Raw genomic sequence first — 19,040 nt, 5'->3', positions numbered from 1 at the left:
AGCAATCACTTTTTAGCAGACAAAATGATGATCATTCATGATTTTATCTCTTTTCATTTGGATTGCTGCAACAGACAAATCAGCTTTAGATTGCCTTCAGACTGTACAGAATGCTGTAGCAAGAATTTTTATTAGCAATAACAGAAGATCCCATATTACTCAAATTTTGACTTCTCTTCATTGGTTGCCAGTAAATTTTAGGTTTCATATAAAATTTTTAGCTTTAACTATTAGAGCTCTACACGGTGAAGTATGTCTTTGAACTGTTGAAACTTCATGCTTCTTCCCGAGCACTTAGGTCTTCAGGTCAGAGGCTGCTGTTGGCCCCACGTGCTAGGTTTAGAACCTGTGGGGATCGGGCTTTTCAGGCAGTGGCACCAAGGTGTCTTTATGCTGTACAAACTTTATTGACTCATTAAAAAAGCAGCTGAAAACATTTCTATAAAGACGAGCTGCAAATTAATTTGTTTTCTTATATTTTCATTATATTTTTTATGTTTTTATTTTATTTTTCTGCTTATTCTCGTATGACTGAGCCATTAGCTTTTTCTGAATTTGGAGGTCGATTTGTCAAGCTATGTGTGTCTAGTGTGTGTGTGTGTGGGGGGGGAGTTTCCAGTTGTGCTCGGCTGAATGTCTGGGCGTGATGACAGTCTCAAGAAGCTGAAAAACTAAGGTGACTGAACTGCTTTATATTTTGTTTTGTTTTTTAAGACTTTCACTCTCATGCAAAAGGCTTCTTCAGACCTTTGCTCAACTAAAGTGATGGGCCCGCTTATTCAAAGAAACTCGAGTATGTGTCTATACAGTCTTCCTTTTTTAGTATTTGTTTTATTCTTTTATAAGCTAATTTTATTATAAATACAACTATGTTTACTGCTATCTGTATTTATCCCATGAGCTTCTTGTGCTTGTATGTCTGAGCTCTGCAAGTTTTTTACTTTACTAAAAACAAATTTCTCCTGACGTTTGTGCTTGTGGTGTCAGGTAATCGGAGAAATGGATTTCCCACTGGGAAAATGAATGTGGCCTCTCCAGGTTGGAAAAACATCTTAGAAAGTCAGAGGTAATTTGCCTGCATTCATGTGGCTTCTTGGGTTGTTAGAAGCAAGGTTTCACTTTGTGAATCTGATAACAAAGTGAAAAACTGTTTCAACCAGTTTAAAGTCTGTTATTTGGTGTCATGGGGCCCGGTGCCCTGTGTCGCCTCGCCTCTGTCATGGCCCAATGGCACATGTAGATTGCATCCCAAGTGGGAATGTGAAAATGACGATGTGTTAAGCGTTTGGGGTCATACCTTTACAAGTCTGTTGATGGCTGTTTCCACAACGGAAAATAACCTCTCCAAATGTAGCTCACACTAGGTGGACAGCAGCTAAATGTTAAAAACCTAGCAACAAATTAAAGGTAACCTTTAGCAAAAAAAAGCAATAATATTAAACAATTATTCTGACAAACCAAGTATAAACTTTCAATTCAGTTCAATTCAGTTTTCTTTACACAGCGCCAAATCACAACAACAGTCGTCTCAAGGCGCTTTATATTCTAAGGTAGACCCTACAATAATACATACAGAGAAAAACCCAACAATCATATGACCCCTATGAGCAAGCACTTTGGCGACAGTGAGAAGGAAAAACTCCCTTTTAACAGGAAGAAACCTCCGGCAGAACCAGGCTCAGGGAGGGGCGGGGCCATCTGCTGCAACCGGTTTGGGTGAGAGAAGGAAGACAGACAGACGGTGAAGACTTTCACTTTATCCATCCGTCTATTATCTTCCCTTTATTCTTATTAAGGTTGTGACAAAATTTTCCTGGGAGAAAATATAATTTCCTGTGCCACATGTCCTGGTCTGAGCATTTCAAAAACTGCGGATCTTATGGGTTTTTCCCATACAACCTGTCTGTGGGGTTTAGAGAGTGGTCCAAAAAAGAAAATATGTGGTGAGCAGCAGTTCTCTGGTAGAACATGCCTTCTTCATGCAAGAAGACAAGAGAATTTCTGATTTGAGCTAACAGAAAGAGAAAAGTAAGGCAAATAATGAAAGTATGTGGAAGAGGATGTTTGAATGCACAACAAGCTGAACTGTGAAGGAGATGGTCTACAGCAGCAGAAGACCACACCAGGTGCAAATCTATCAGCTGAGAACAAAATGCTGAGGCTACATTTCACACAGGCTTGCCAGAATCGGACAATAGAAGATGTGAAGAATCTGATGAGTCTCAGTGGCTGTCTCATGGCTGCTTCCACCATATCACCAACCTCAATTCTGGTTCTCAAAAAACAGTGAGTTCACTGCACTCAAATGGCCTCCACAGCCACCAGATCTTCATCCAGCAGTCACCTTCGGGATGTTGTGGAGCAGGAGATTGACATCATGGATGTGCAGCTGACAAATCGGCAGTAAATCTTTGATCTCTGATAAATGTTTCCAGCACATTCTTGAATCTGTGCCATTAAGAATTAAGGCTTCTCCGAAGGCACAAGGGGTCCAACCCAGTACAAGCAAGGTGTACTGTATAAAGTATCCAGACTGTGTGTGTACATTATTTCCAGTTAAAATGGTGGTCTATGTTCTGTATTATTAATAATTGAGACAGGATATCCATAATAATACTCTAACATGCAGCTGTAGCTGTGAGCACAGGGGCCCCACCCACCCTCACTTCAAATCTTCCGGTTACGAGGAGCTGCCAATCAGAAGAAAGGTGTGTTAAGAGAATGCGGATGGGAGCTAAAAAGATTGTTTTTGGTTATTATTACTATAATTATTATTATTTGGTTAGATTATTTAGGTAGTGGATAAATTGAGGGTCTGCACCAGTAGAGATTATTTTCAGCTTTGAATCGTGCAAACTTGAGGAACAATTGAAAATACAAAGCTGGAAATGAGCTTAAAAGGTTCCTTTTAATGTCCTTTTTAAACACATTAAGCAGCAAAACAACACATCTTGTTGTTCTCCACTCACTGAACAAACTGTAAGAATAAAACTGAGGCTGATTTTAGTTGTGAGTCACTGCATGTTCTGCATGTGACACATACTCTATATAATTTAAAAAAAACACACATGGGGTGAATGTAAAAATCTGTTTCTTTTTGGGCAGAATTCAGAATTTTTTCTTCTCTTCACGTGTGATTACAGAGCAGAAATGTGTGATTTTCCTCATTAAATTACATGTGAAAACCTGAGCTCAGCAGCAAAATGAAGTCAAATTACAGCGAGGTCTCTAAAACAGCATTAGTCTTCTGAGGAATATAAAATTGCCACTGTACTGTACTTTGTACTGTTATTTTGTCACAGCCAAATCAGACAAGTGCAGTTTGGCAGGACGCGTTTGACTGGCTTGAATTTAATGATAATGCGACGTATAAAGATACATTATGGTACATTTTCCCCCTCTCATTCTGTGATCTTGTTGAAGCATTATCCTGTAGGTTAAACAGAAGTGCATCAGTGAAAATAACATCATTAAATGCACATTGTCTGGGCGTATATTTAAAAATATATTTAAGTGAAATTAGCTGTATTAAGGCAACAAAGGATTTATTCAAGAACACAACAAGACTGATGGTAATGTCTTTATTTTGTGAACAATAGCATCACAATTTGGAGGTGCAGCTTGGATAATTACAGCCTGGAGCTTTGGGCTTCCTGGCCATGCCATAAAAATGAGTTGCCAGGCACATGCTGACCTTTTGTGATATTTTTAAAAACCCTGAAAATACTAAGAAGGCCAGTGTCTCTCTGACGTACTCCCCTTCCCCCCTCAATCTCATTTCCCCCCACACATCTCCCTCATCTACTGGAGAGAAACTGAAGCACCACTTCAAGCCAGCGCTATTATTTGCTCCTTTCGAGGCCCGGCCCCTGAAGTACCGCACTCAGTTAGGACCTGTAATGTAGATTCCATTTCAGCTGCTATTAGGCCTCATCCGTTATAGCAGACCTGCCTGTTCGTTATTCCTCCACTACTCTCTCCATCCTCCACATGCGTCCATCCGACCCCCCCACACACACACCACCACCACCCCTTCCTGCTTTCTGCTTTTGTGCTGCCATCCCTCAACTCATCCTCTCATTCCTCCTCAGTCCTCCACCCATCTGCCCCCCATCCCATCCTGCTATCTCTCCACTCCACATCTGACCACCCCAGTTTCTTCCTCCCTCTCCCCTCCATCCATCCACTTCACTTCGCTCCACTCCCATCCCCAGCCTTGCCCCCAGGGGAGCCCTGCAAACTGCTTATTCAACAATCGGCTGCCATAAAGATATGTAATGACATTTTCGAAGGCAAAGAGGCCTGTGTGGTTTTTAATTCATATTTAATGGCTGTCAGGCTAAATAGCCCACTATCCTAAATGGGAGAGAGGCTGCTGCCCTTCCACTTAAGACTGAAAGCCGTCTGCTTGTGGATATCTGCTGGTTGCACAGAGCTTCTGCTGCAGCAGTCCATTTCTGTTTGTTCCTATTTTGGAAAATCACTCAAGGCGCAAAGAGTGACTCCACATCTTTAGAAACAAAGATGAATTTTTTATTCATATCTCACAGGATACTAATGATTTGAAAAAGCGTTCTTGCGGTTGAGGTCGTTTGAATGTGTGGTTCTTTTTTTGATTGGTTTATTTTGTTTAAAATGATTTAAATCAAAAAAGTTCCCAACGTGATACCCTCAAAATGTGCTAATTTTAACATGCAAAATATATTTAATGAAGGCATGCGGTATTCTGCCTTCATGCTTTGAAGATTTTCTGAGTGACTAGCCTTTGAAATTCATTGAGTTGGTCAAAATGATCCCCTTTTAATTTGCCTTAGTTTTTGAGGATTTTTGATCCCTCGTAAGAACAGGACAGGAGTTGAAACATTACATTTTCAAAAACACCTTGAAGCTCTGTTAAAAAGTAGTGGATTTAAAAAAACAAACAATGCTTGGTATGAGTCTTTGTTTCTGTTGCTATAGATCATTAATAGGAAATTGTTGCAGTTTTGCTGTTAAAGCTATGATATATGCCATCACATCAATGCACAAATTCACATGATTTTGGCTTTAGATTGATTTGATTTGGGTTTTTTTTTTTTTTTTTTTGTTAGCCCTGAAATTTTCGTGTAGCTGTTTTCTGTATCTATGACGTTATTAAGGCTCAATAACTTGAAAAAACCCAAGCGTATTCGACCTTACTCTGAAGGAAAATCCCAAGCACTGTGCAATTTTTTGAGGTTTTAAAAACTATTAGAAATAAATACTTTTTTAATCAACAACCAGAAAAATGCATACACTTCTGTTAATCAGGGTGACACATTTATTGCCTCAAGTAGATGCAGATGAGTCGTGCTTAGTCGACTCATTTTGAGCCAGTAGAACCCTGAACTACTCTAACTACTCTTAATCACAACAATTGAAGATACTACTACAAATAAAGGTACAGTATAGTTTTCAAATAAATGTGTACATAAACACATTTGATATCCCTCAAATTTATACCTTAATATTGGCTGAATATCATACACAGATAAATCTATTCTTGTCTCCTTTTTTCTCTCTTTGTCTGCCTGACAATCTCCTCCTTTTATTCCTCTGAACGCCTGCAAATATCACTTCTCTCCCTCTGTATGTTGCACTTGTTCACAGTCCTGCTCCCGGAGAGTTTTTCTTGTGATTGTGCACATGTTTGGAGTATGTCCAGTTAGAAAAGGCAAAGACATTTCTTTCCTTCTTAAAAATAAATAAATAATGCAGGCAGTGTAGAAGTGCTCCCTGTGGAGGGTGAATTTATGTTCTTTCTTATGAAACTTCTCCATCATTAATGTGAGAACCGACCAATAGATCTCACGAGGGAGTGTACTCTCCCTGCGTACTTGCTTCTTGGGTTGTGAGGTGCAGCAGGCCCTCCACTGATGGTGACAGCCGTCCAGCCACACTTTCAAGTCATAAATTCACTGTGATTGTGATTGCTGTTATAACTAACCTCTGGAGTAGCTCGCTTGGCATCTTACTGAAGGTTGTCTCAACAGCTTTAAAATGCAAGTGTTTTCATCCTGAATTGGTTGAAAAGAAGAGACAGTTTTAATAAAAGCTGTGCTTCTCTGTTTTGTCTGTCATTTGCTAAACAAACCACTGTTTTTCATTCATTTTGGAAGTGATGTTTGTGTTTGGGAGAAAGTCCTGGTCTTACAAGTGTAGGGAGGAGAGGAGCAGGTGAAATGTAACTACTGTATTCTACCAATGCTTTTATTTTAATCTGATAAAAAACATAAATCAATGATCTGATCGTATGCTTTCAAGATCTCAAGTTTACAAGAATAGAATTCTGGTGTTTTCATTTTTATCCATTTGTCTCTTTGATGGACCTCAAGTGTGCGTCGGCTATGAAGTTAAATATGTCACAAAATGCCAGAGCTTGTCTGCATTTTGTGACCTGTCTACCTTCCCATTGGATAATCTTGCCCTGCTGAATATATGGACTGTCCTATATGAGAGCGCTGTGCTGTTAAACCCAGGAAAAATCAGAGGATGAAAAATGTGCTTTAACCTTAAAACCTCTTGCTGATTATTTGTTTATAAAATAAAATCAGGATAATAAATGTCAGTTGCTGGCATTTAGTAGCTGCTCTTATTGGTAAAGAGTAAATAAGCAGGTAGTGGTTTGGCATCATAATTCAGCGGGATGTCTGGATTTGTGGCTTTTATGTTTCCTTTTTTCCACAGAAAACAATTTGCTGTTAGTTTTTGGACTTCATTTGATTCCATAGATCTGATTTAAATATAGTGTTTTGGTCCAAACTGGAATATTTTGTGCAGACACTTACAGTAATCTCACCTGGTTAATCGTTGAAACTGCAAACCAAACTAAAATCTAAATACTATACAAAAAATAAAACAAAAAACAATTAAGACTCTTCCATTGCTATGAGCGTGTGCTAATTAGCAAATGCTTTACTAAAAACTGAGATTGCACAGCAGTAAATCCTCGCATTTATGTTGCTGTCATTACATTGCAGACTGTTCTGTTGCTACAACCAGTCGATTTACTCTTCGTTCTCCACGTGCCGATCAGCCCATGGTCGATGCCTGCCGCTTACCTCCATACAGACGGGAGGTCATAGGTTTGAAAGGTCGGGACTGTGTGCAGAGTTTCCCCTGGCTGTCTGGAAAATATGAGTAAGTGAGCATTGATCTTTTCCCACTTACTGTAGGTTCTTTTAAGGCAAGGCAACTCTGGAAGCAACGCAAAAAAAACGAAAGTGTAAAAGGAGAAAATAAGCAGTCAGAGATGACGCGTAAACGCTGAGGGGAAAATGTGGCATTTGCTGGCTGATTTGTAATAATTACATAGTAGGCGCAAATTAAAACCTTGAGGGCCATTTATAATTTTAGATTGCACTTTTGGCCTAATATTTGGCACAGCAGGGGGGTCGGCACAAATGTTTTTAAGCCTTTTCAAAATGAAGTGATGGCTGCACCATTTGGAACGACTTGAAAGTAATCAACAGTGGTACAACAACAGAGAAGTGCGGTAGTGTGCTCAGTCAAATGCGCTAATGCAATCACGTCCATGGAATAGTAATTGATTAAGTGTTAGTTAAAGTTAATTACAGACAAAACGGCTCTCAGACTCACGATGGAATCTGCTCGGCCGCTAAAAAATTAAAGTATTTTTCTCAGTCACTGATGTATATCGTTGGAAATGTAGACAGTGGGTCTAATTGCATCTAAACCACTTGTGCCCAGTCATCTAGCCAATGACTAACTGGTCCAGCATGCAGCATCGCCAGCAGCATTAAGTCATCGTCATGAAACAAAAAGCGCTGGGGGCTGGAGAGAAAAGGATCATCGCTACTACCAAATATTGATGCCCTGGCTGCCTCGCATCATTTTTTTCTGAGCAGGGTCCAGGCGCTGAAATGTAAATAAATCTATCAGGGCAAGGAGCCGGGGGCTCCGGTTACCACTCCTAACAATCAAGAGGCTTTTCATGCTGCCCTGGAGGGCCATTCCTGTAACGCTAGCACACTGGAGAGAGCCACAAATCATCATCTCTCCTATGCTCTCACTCCCACTGTCTCTCTCGTTGGACTCTGGTCTTTCTTTCTATCCTCCCTCTTCCATTTTTTCCTCCCTCTCTTGTTCTTTCACTCACACCGCAGTCCCCCATTCTCTGTTCCCTTTTTTCTTTTCAGCCTTCTCTCTTGTTAGCACCTATCTTTTCTTCTTAATGCCCTTCATCATAATCTCCTCATGCTCTCTGCTCTCCCACAGCTCTGTCTTTATACTCATACTCCTACTCGTGGTTCTTCACAACTCCCTAAAGCTCATAGTGAGCCTCACACGACAACAAAATGAAAGGCCAGGGACTTGCAGCCACATTTATCAGGATCTCAAAAGATCATTTCATTTTACAACCATTTCTGTGTCAGAAAACCACTTATCAGCACGTCATCTGTACAATAATATAGCATCGGTTCAGTGCCGGCTCAGGAAGGAAGCTCAAAACGTGGTGCTGTCTGCAGGTGTGTTTTATGTCAATTTCTGTGTGTGAAAGGCTACACAGAAATAAATATTGTAATTTTTGGGTCTAATATCCTTCCAAATTATTCTACGCTAATGTATAAGATATCACACAACACTTTAAATAAAGCACAGATTACAAAGTTTCTAAAGGTGTTTACTACACTTGGTCTCTTTTAGTCCTCCAAGTAAATTCAGAGAATTAGTCAGCATGTTTGCACTTATATGAACTCTCAAAACACACACACAGTGAAACAAATCATCCTCTGTTTACTTACTTACTTGGCCCTTTATTGTCATAATACATATACAATGAAATAAGTAGAATAGTACTGTAAGGTTAAATTTATTGTGTTTTTATTTTTACCTGTAATGGAGAGCTTAATTCACAAGTTAAACATCATGTTGTTTTCAAACTAGGCACTGTGACCATGAACTCGTCAGGAGAGCTTTTACTGAGGTCACAGAGTATCAACGCTGAGGGCTGATTTCCCGTAGACTGCAGTACAGTGAGTCTGATGCCCCCTGATGAAAATGGGGATGAATTTTCACTCTTCAGAAAATACAGTCTTTGATTTGATATGTTATGACCATACAGTAGGCTGTAGACAGCGGTCAAAGTCGATTGTGGCAGCTGCAGGAACCTTAAAATGTGGTGTGGCAGTGCAGCAAGGGGGGGAAAATAGAGATACCTTAAAATAAACTAATTGATTTATACTGCGAGCTCCAACAGGTCTGTCTTTGTGGACTGGCCGTGTGTGGTGTGGCTCCAAAGTTTATATTCTGCTGTAAAAATGTGTTTTCCCATTTCCTGTTTTCTGATATCTTGCTTTTTCAATTATTTCTCATACTTGCATGGATCAGATTAACAAATTTTAAGATCAGGCAAAGATAACCGGAGTTAATACAAATTACACTTGTTAAGTGATGATTTCATTTATTAAAGGAGAAAGGTTATCCAAACCTACCTGGCCCTGCGTGAAAGAGTAATTGCCCTGAAAACCTAATAACTGTTGTGCCACCGTTGGCAGCAAGAACTGTAATCAAACGTTTGTGCTAACTGGCAGCAAATGTTTCACATCACTGTGGAGGAATTTTGGCTCGCTCTTCTTTGCAATATCTTTCATGAAAATTCAGCCACACTGAGGAGGTTTTGACCATGAACGGCCTGTTTAAGGTCAAAGCATCTCAATCAGATTAAAGTCTGGACTTTGACTGGGCCATAAGCCGAGTGCTCCCGAGCTTGAAGATTTTGTAGTAAAAAATTGAATTAAGGTTGTCAAATGTCAAATGTCAAAAAGGTTGAACTTTTGTGCCGTCAGTCCACAAAATATTTCCCCAAAAGTCATGGGGATCATCAAAGTGTTTTTTGGGAATATGAGACGAGCCTTTGTGTTCTTTTGGTCAGCAGTGGTTTTCTCCTTTGAAATCTCTCATGGGTAACATTTTTGGCTTGACTCTTTCTTATTGTTGAGTCGCGAATACTGACCTTAACTGAGCCTGTGGTTCGTCAGATGTTGTTCTGGGTTCTTCTGTGACCTCCTGGATGAGATGTCAGTGGAGTAATTTTGATAGGCTGCCCACTCCTACCAGTTCACCACTGTCCCAAATGTCTGTGAAGGTTCTCAGTCATCCAGGTCATCGTAGTCAAAGGAGCTTGCAAAGAAAAGCGTCTGGACTTCTTTAAGTTACTTGAAGACGTTTCACCTCTCATCCGAGAAGCTTCTTCAGTTCTAAGGTCAAATGGTGGAGAGTCCCAGATATAAACCTAGTGGGAGTTTCCCCCCACAGAGGGACAAAAGGACCTCCTGATGATCCTCTAATCGCCTGAGCCAAGGTGTGAAACTGGGTGTGGGTCCCAATCAGCCAGAGGGTGAGTTCATTGTGAACCTGGCCCCACCTTATCATGCGAATTCCTGAGATCAGATGGCCCAGGATGTGAGTGGGCGTTAAGGCGTCTGGGAAGGGATCTCAAAATTGGATTATAGATGGCAGACAGTTGGTGTCGTAAACCACCGCCTCTGTTCAAAGATGGTCGCTCACAGTGGACATAGATGGCTTCTTTCACTCCTCTTTCAAACCATCTGTCCTCTCTGTCCAAAATGTGAACATTGGCATCGAGGATGCCAATGTCTTCCCTGTGTCACCAGGGAAGACACAAAGGACGACTGTTTGCCTTTCCTGGACTGCGCTGTGCACATTGAAGAGAATGGCAACCTCAACATCGAAGTTTACCGGAAGCCCACACACACGGACCAGTACCTCCTGTTTGACTCCCATCACCCTCTGGAACACAAACTTGGAGTAATTAGGACCCTACACCACCGGGCAGAACATGTTCCCTCTAAGCCTGAAGGAAAAAAGAAGGAACACACACATGTAAAGGAAGCACTCAAAACGTGCGGCTATCCTAAATGAGCGTTCTTAAAGTCAGCAAAGAGGCACAGAAAAGAAAAACAGACACCAGCGAGGGAGGATAAGAAGGACAGACGCAACAACATTGTCATCCCCTATGTAGCCGGTGTATCAGAAAAACTCAGGAGAGTTTTCTCCAAGCATGACATCCCGGTGCATTTCAGACCCAGCAACACGCTCAGACAAAAACTGGTTCACCCGAAAGACAAAACGCCAAAACACAGACTTAACAATGTGGTGTATGCTGTACAGTGCAGCGAGGAATGCCCAGACCTCTACATTGGAGAAACCAAACAGCCACTTCACAAGCGCATGGCACAACATAGAAGAGCCACCTCCACAGGACAAGACTCAGCAGTCCATCTGCATCTTAAGGATAAAGGACACTCTTTCGAGGATGCCAACGTTCACATTTTGGACAGAGAGGACAGATGGTTTGAAAGAGGAGTGAAAGAAGCCATCTATGTCCACTGTGAGCGACCATCTTTGAACAGAGGCGGTGGTTTACGACACCAACTGTCTGCCATCTATAATCCAGTTTTGAGTTCCCTCCCCAGACGCCTTAACGCCCACTCACATCCTGGGCCATCTGATCTCAGGAATTCGCATGATAAGGTGGGGCCAGGTTTCACAATGAGCTCACCCGAAACTCTGGCTGATTGGGACCCACACCCAGTTTCACACCTTGGCTCAGACGATTAGAGGATCATCAGGGGGTCCTTTTGTCCCTCTGTGGGGGGAAACTCCCACTAGGTTTATATCTGGGACTCTCCACCATTTGACCTTAGAACTGAAGAAGCTTCTCGGATGAGAGGTGAAACGTCTTCAAGTAACTTAAAGAAGTCCAGACGCTTTTCTTTGCAAGCTCCTTTGACCACTGTGCCAAAGTTTTCCATTGATGTAGAATAGCTGGCCCAGTGTTTCACTGGAGTTCCAAATGGCTTTGTAACTCTTTCCAGACTGATAGACGTTAAGGAGTTTGTTTCTCAGCTGTTTCTTTAGATCATAACATGATGTGCTGCTTTCTGGGATCTTCTATTCTACTTCACGTTGACTGACAGGTTCTATTTAAGTGATTTTTAAAAATTTGACTGGGCTGGTAGTTATCAGGCCTGGGTGTGATTAATGAGATGTAATGTTGTTTTTGAAAATATGTGGTTAACTGGAGTTTAAAAAGGGGGCAATTACCTCATCACACAAGCCCAGGTTGGTTTGGTAAGTTTTTTTCCCCTTTAATAAATAAAATAATCATTTACAAACTGCATTTACTGTAAACTGTATGTACTCTGGCTTTGTATAGTAAAACTAAGAAATTCTCAGATAGTCTCACTGCAGTGTATACATCAAGTTACATTAGCCTTTCCAACTCCTAGCCACTATAATGTTAGTATAAAGACCATCATAATCTCAAAATAATTATACAAAATTTAACTTTTCTAGAACAGAATAAGGTTTAAGTGTAATCAAGTTTCATTAACCTCAGCAGTCCTCATCTCCCAAAGTAATTTCTGGTCTTCCTGTCCTGTCTTGTCCTCTCTTTGTTAGGTCATAATCCATGTCTGAGAGTGAAGTACATTTCAGAACAGTTACTGAGCTTCTGCTCACATCCCTTCAGCAACCGCAGCTCTCTCACTGTCTGCATGAACGTGTGTGCGACTGAAAAGAGACATAAAAAAATTAGTCACAAGTGTTGGGATGCCATTCTTGATCATTCCAGCCCTCTTAAACCAGTGGCTGCAGATAACTTAAATGAGGAAATATAGTTCTAAGATGTTCACTTTGGACTGCAGAGGGAAGCGTCAGTGTTTTGAAAAGAACAGGAAGTTAACTATTGAACTCTGTTTTCCCGATTCGGCCCGTGGTCAGCTTTTGCAGCAGCAGCAGTCGCTTGAAATAGAAAAATCAACCAGATTCTCACACTAAGAACATCAGAACCTGAAACTACAGGAGCTTAACCAAATGATGGCAACATAATGAACCTCGAGTTTTTCTGGTTTTCATTTGACTGGCTGCAGCTGCTCTTTGTTCTAGGTAAGGAGAGGCCCAAACCAATGATTATAACAGACATTTATGCATATTTACTGAGGTTAAGTTGATGATATAGAAGTGATAACGACTGCATGGTGTTTATGGGAGAGCGGAATGGGGCGCACGTCAGATTTTGGAAATCCCTGCTGTATGGTATTCATTTGATGTGACTCACAAATGAGTAGACGGCAGTCCCATTAGCTCAACCCTCACAGCACAATATTTGAGTGCCAGCTGTTTGTGTTGCATACCCCTCACTTTTCTTTTGTGGTGGAGAAATGGATTTGCTTTTAAAGACAGCATGCTCTTTTGAGAAAAAAATCGGGAGACTGAGCCGAAATGGTACATGTCGGTAAGAAGGTTTTGTTCAGAGGTGAGAAAGGAGGTTTTGGCGGCTACTGACTCACTGGTATTGATCGTCCATCTCACAAAACCCCTGTACAAATCTTATCATCAACTAGGACACTAAAAGCCTTACTTGCTGCACATTTACACATTATGGAGACATATTTGCTGGTCATGGATGCAGCCTTTACACAAATAACTCCTCATGCTGTCTTCGTCCTGATCGATGGTGGCCTGATCGTGTATTTGAGCAATCTGGTTTGAGGCCCTGGGACTTGGCTAGTTCTGTTCTGACCCTCAGAGGGCTGCAAGACGACAAAGGTCATGGTCACAGTTTGGACTGACACTGCCAGAGGTCGGTTAATATGCATCAGATGAAACAAAGCACGCCTGAAAATGGGGAGGCCATTTCAAGGATTTTTTGCAATTTTATTATTTCTTTTTAGTTTTGAAGTAAATTTTTCTCGCAGTGTCTACAGGCAGCCAAATTTCTGCTTTTTATACAAAGCTGATCAGCATCAACCCATTGATTTGGTGTTCTAGATCAATAAACCGAAGGATATGTTTACAGGAGTGGTCTAGGTAATAATTTCCTCTGCATGCTGAGCATAATTTCTCATTGGTGTACTTCCTGGGAGAGTGACTAAATCTCATCTCTGTTCCCTAAGTGTGATTTCCCGACTGCCCACAAAGCTGTCAGGCAGCCAGGTGGATTGGATAGTGGTGGTTTAGAAAAATAACAGATTGGGAACCCAAGGACCAGCTACACGTTATTGGGCTACAGATGCATTGAACAGTACTGATATAATATCAAAAGAAAAACAGAAGTAGGAGTGAAAAATAGTTTTCAGTATTCGTTGCTTCTCAGTGAACTCTGACTCATGACTGTGACTCTGGATGGGTATCGTTTAGGTTTTATCCGATACCGGTGCCAAACCGGTACTTTTGAAACGGTGCTGGTGCTTAAACAGTGCTCGAACCGGTGCTTAAGGAATGGAGAACACAAACTTTGTCCAAAAACCCTCTTATGTTTTTATTTTTAGCAGTCTCTTTTTTTTTCTGCAAAATGATAACCAAATTAGCCTTTTCTGTTGATACAACATACCTCCTTTGTTTGGAACCGGCAGCAAGCTATCAAATACGGTGCATTTCTCGACTTTAAAAAAAAACGCTATGCGTTGCCAGGTGTTTCATCAGATTCGAGGTGTTACCTCCTTTGCACAGTATCAACTTAAAGCACTTGTTGCAGGCTGCTGAGTTTGCATCTTTTGCTGTGAAGTACAGCCAGACTTTTGACCGCTTCGCCTTGGGCATTTTTAATCTGTAGCTCTGCTCTAAAAGAACGTACGTACCTGGGCCCGCCTACTATCCTTGGAAAGGTAAAATGATTGGCTAGAATCCAAAGCGTATGACATCTCAGGAAAATAAAGCACCAAAATAAAGCACCGAAATGTGCGCTGCTTTTCGGTCTGGTTACTACCGTTTATGTCAGAACCGGTGCCGGTACCGATCCCTATGCATAAATGTGCTAAACGTTGTGAATACAATAATAATTTGTTCAAAACACAGACTTAACAATGTGGTGTATGCTGTACAGTGCAGCGAGGAATGCCCAGACCTCTACATTGGAGAAACCAAACAGCCACTTCACAAGCGCATGGCACAACATAGAAGAGCCACCTCCATAGAAAAAAGACTCAGCAGTCCATCTGCATCTTAAGGATAAAGGACACTCTTTCGAGGATGCCAACGTTCACATTTTGGACAGAGAGGACAGATGGTTTAAAAGAGGAGTGAAAGAAGCCATCTATGTCCACTGTGAGCGACCATCTTTGAACAGAGGCGGTGGTTTACGACACCAACTGTCTGCCATCTATAATCCAGTTTTGAGTTCCCTCCCCAGATGCCTTAACGCCCACTCACATCCTGGGCCATCTGACCTCAGGAATTCGCATGATAAGGTGGGGCCAGGTTTCACAATGAGCTCACCCGAAACTCTGGCTGATTGGGACCCACACCCAGTTTCACACCTTGGCTCAGGCAATTAGAGGATCATCAGGGGGTCCTTTTGTCCCTCTGTGGGGGGAAACTCCCACTAGGTTTAAATCTGGGACTCTCCACCATTTGACCTTATTTTTTTTTTTTATTTTTATTTTTTTTTTTTTAAATGACATCAGAAACAGCAGTATGCGACATTACGTGATGGCAGAGCTTCAGTTCATCTTTTGTCTTTTTTTTTTTTTTTTTTTTTTAATTTTTTTAAATTTTTTATTTATTTATTTTTTTAATAAATAGGACAGGGGGAATGAATGAGAGAAAGAGGGGGAGAGAAAGAAAGAAAACCAAAGGGGAGAAGAGACGGTGAGAAGGGGGGGGGGGGAAGAGAGAGAAAAAAAAAAGAAAAAAAAAAAAAAAAAAAAAACTCCTGGGTCACCTGTATGGAGAAAAAAACAAACAAACAAAAAAACAAACAAACAGAGGAGACAGCAAACAACAAAGAGCAACATAATAATAGAGAAAACAAAGCACCATCACAATAAACTAGCTAGTCATAGATATCAATAGTTACTAAATAATAAACGATATTGTGCAGCACGCAAGATAGACAGCGCACAGTGTGCTTTGAGGCAGCAGCCAAGAAAGCTTTAGTCCGCGTCTGTGAATACCCATGTGTACACCTGTGTGCATACCTGTGTGGATCAGCATGCTTGCATTCCAAAGGTTTCTCCATGTAATGATCTGCTAGGGAGTGTGGGGGGGCCACAGCCCCGTCCTCCAGGGTGTGAAGCGGGTATGGAGGAGATCAAAACTCCAGACATCCAGAGGCCCCCAGAACACAAGAGACCATGGAAGACCAACCATTTGACCTTAGAAATGAAGAAGCTTCTCGGATGAGAGGTGAAACGTCTTCAAGTAACTTAAAGAAGTCCAGATGCTTTTCTTTCCAAGCTCCTTAGACTACGATGACCTGGATGACTGAGAACCTTCACAGACAATTTGTTCAAATGTTGCGATCATACTATAATTTCTTTCATCTTTTCTCACAAGTATGCAGGGTGTGCTGATAAACAGTGAAATCAAAGTAAATATCAATGTTTTTTTTTTTTCAATTAAGCCGCTAGTTGAGAATTATTTAGACTGTAAAAGTCTTGCAAATTGCTACTTGTACTAATCATTCACATAAGTAGGACTGAAAAAAAGCAATAAAAGGGGATATTTTAGAACAACAGTGTGAGGAGAAGTGGACGGAGCCCTGAAATCATCATTCACTGCTTTGTTTTTTTCTTTTTAACATTTTGTGTATTTCTTCCATCTTTTCATTCTATTTAAGCATAACAGCAGGAAGAAACTTAGTGCGCCTGTCATTTGGGCATTGATAATAGCACCAATCAGTATAATTTTTTTACAGGATCGGACCAGAGCCACTTGAAGCCCAATTTATGTAGTTTGGACATAATTAAGGTTTCAGGCTCAAATGATTCACAACTAACCCCAGTGTCCTAAAAACTCTTTTATATACTACAGAAGTGTGCGATGAAAGCAACAAAGTCATGACAGAGTCTGTGCATGAAGTGTTTGCTGTTTTGTGGAGGTTGTATAATGAATGCCTGGTTGAACTTTTTTCTAATTTTTCAGTGGCCTTAAGTTTTTTCAAAGGTTGCTTGTGACCTCTGTTTGCTTGCATTTTCACCAATGTTGGGAATTATATGACCGTTCCCGTGGCCAGTGGTTTGGTTGTATACAGTTAAATTACTCTAAAAGGACATGACACAGCTCTTTCTAAGGCGGGAATACTGCAGTCTCCGGATATAAAAGGATCAGGTGGATGGGATAACCTGGGAATGTCTTCCTTCTGAATCCTTAAAGTTTTTTTTAGTTCAACATTAAGGACTGATTTCAGTGAGTATGTCATATATATCTTGTCAGGAGAACATATGAACACACAACAACTGGTAAGATGTAATGATGCATCCTTCAGCACGTTTTGGGGAGTTCCATGAGCCAGAATCCTAATCCAGCTTTTACAGGCACCAGTTCCCCTAACATGCATATCTACTGAGCACTCTCTTTTACTCATTCACACACATTTACACTCTGATAAATGCAGTGGAAGCAACTATGGGTTCAGTATCGTGCCCAAGGAAATCACCAACCTTCCAATTAGAAGTTGACCCACTCTACCTCCTGAGCTACAGCCACCGTGTAGAAGGAACAAACTGAGTGGCCAACTAGGAGGCTGGAATTTTGGAAACTAATTGCTGGTTATGATTGTGCCAACATAAGCGTAACACAACATGGTCTGTTCTTCATCCCACCAGAGAGCCCTGCAGGTGGTTATGCCAGAGGTCCTTATATTAAAAGGGAGTTCCTTCTCCCCACTCTCACCAAATCCTTGCCCATGGGGAACTACTTGACCTTTCCTGAAGCTCAGTTTTCCTGCATCCAACACACTGACTGTGAAAACTGACTGTTCACTTAATATCTGACACATTTCAGACCTTTACATGCACTGCATACACTGCAAAACATTGCATACATGAGAGAAGATTCACAGAAAGTTTTAGAGAGTAGAAATGTACAGTATGTGTGACATACATAAGAGAGGGACACTCCAGGTTGAATGCAGACTCTTGTTGTTAGCCTCAGTCCAAACCACTCTAAAGCACCTTGCACCACTTTGCTGATTGATGCTCACATGGTTTGGCTCAGAGCCCAAAATCCACAGTACCTTCACCTTAAGACAAGTGTATGTACTTTTACTGCATGCGTCTATGTACCCGATCCCGTACACACTCATGTTATGTGGCTATTGTGCAGCTTTGACATAAAAACTATTCAAAATCAATTGACTGTGATTACTGCCAGACTTCTGGTGAACCACCTCTCACAGGCCAGTGACTGATCCCCATCCATCCTGCCAAAATGGCAGTTTTATAGCCTCTTTCAGGACTGTCTTCAGTTGGCCAATGGGATGGGGCAAGTCTCTGCCTGAACAGGGTGCAAACATACATCTGGCTGAGAAATGAATATGTTGCCCAAGGGTTGTTGGTCATGTTCTTGGCCGGGACAATGAAATCATTATTGAATCATTTATACTGCCATGGTCTGTCGTACTTCTTACCCTAGTGTGGTTACGACTAATTATTCGATGATAAGGATTCTTTGAAAACTCTGTTGTCCCGTCTTTGTTAAAATGTTTATTGCTGAAGTCTGTTGTTCAAGTTTTCTTTCAGTTTGATTTCCTCTTCCCAAATTTTTTTAAACATATGAAGCCAGTTTGAAATGTTAGTGTAAGTCTGATGGTACAGCTCAAACATCTCTGCACTGGATGGGCTGCTCTAAACCTGTGTGCAGACTTCTGATTCTCAGTCGATAAATTCCATTAAAATTGTATTGGCAGCAGGTAACTAATGAACATCTCGATTGATTGAAACGGTAACTACTCTTCAGTTAGTTGCTCATGTAAGTAATTAAATTAATTTCAATAATTAATTTTAACCTTTTAATAATCATCCACATCCACAGCATTGTGTCAAGGCTCTGTGTGCTGGCAGGCGGAGATGAGGATCCAAATGCAGGACTCTGACACGGATTTACAACTCCAAAAACCTCAGCTTTATTGCTGGCATGGAAACAAAACATGAATTGGAGACTGAACACTGAAACCAAAAACACACAGGCATAATCTGAGGGTACGACGCAACACCGAGCGCGGGAAAACACAGGGCTTATATACACAGGGTGGT

At 41.1% G+C, this 19,040-nt stretch overlaps 1 long non-coding RNA gene across 1 annotated transcript; it reads left to right on the top strand.

The window, feature by feature from the left end:
- The first annotated feature begins 813 nt into the window (after positions 1-813).
- LOC120733177 lies at positions 814-9,113 on the top strand. Its single transcript, XR_005695749.1, has 3 exons — positions 814-1,066; positions 6,999-7,158; positions 8,926-9,113. It is a non-coding gene; the product is annotated as an uncharacterized LOC120733177 (long non-coding RNA).
- Positions 9,114-19,040: the final 9,927 nt, after the last annotated feature.

The sequence above is a fragment of the Simochromis diagramma genome, unplaced genomic scaffold (assembly GCF_900408965.1).
Source record: "Simochromis diagramma unplaced genomic scaffold, fSimDia1.1 OVJJ01000361.1, whole genome shotgun sequence".
NCBI classification, from domain to species: domain Eukaryota; kingdom Metazoa; phylum Chordata; class Actinopteri; order Cichliformes; family Cichlidae; genus Simochromis; species Simochromis diagramma.
This window is presented reverse-complemented; position numbering and strand designations above follow the sequence as displayed.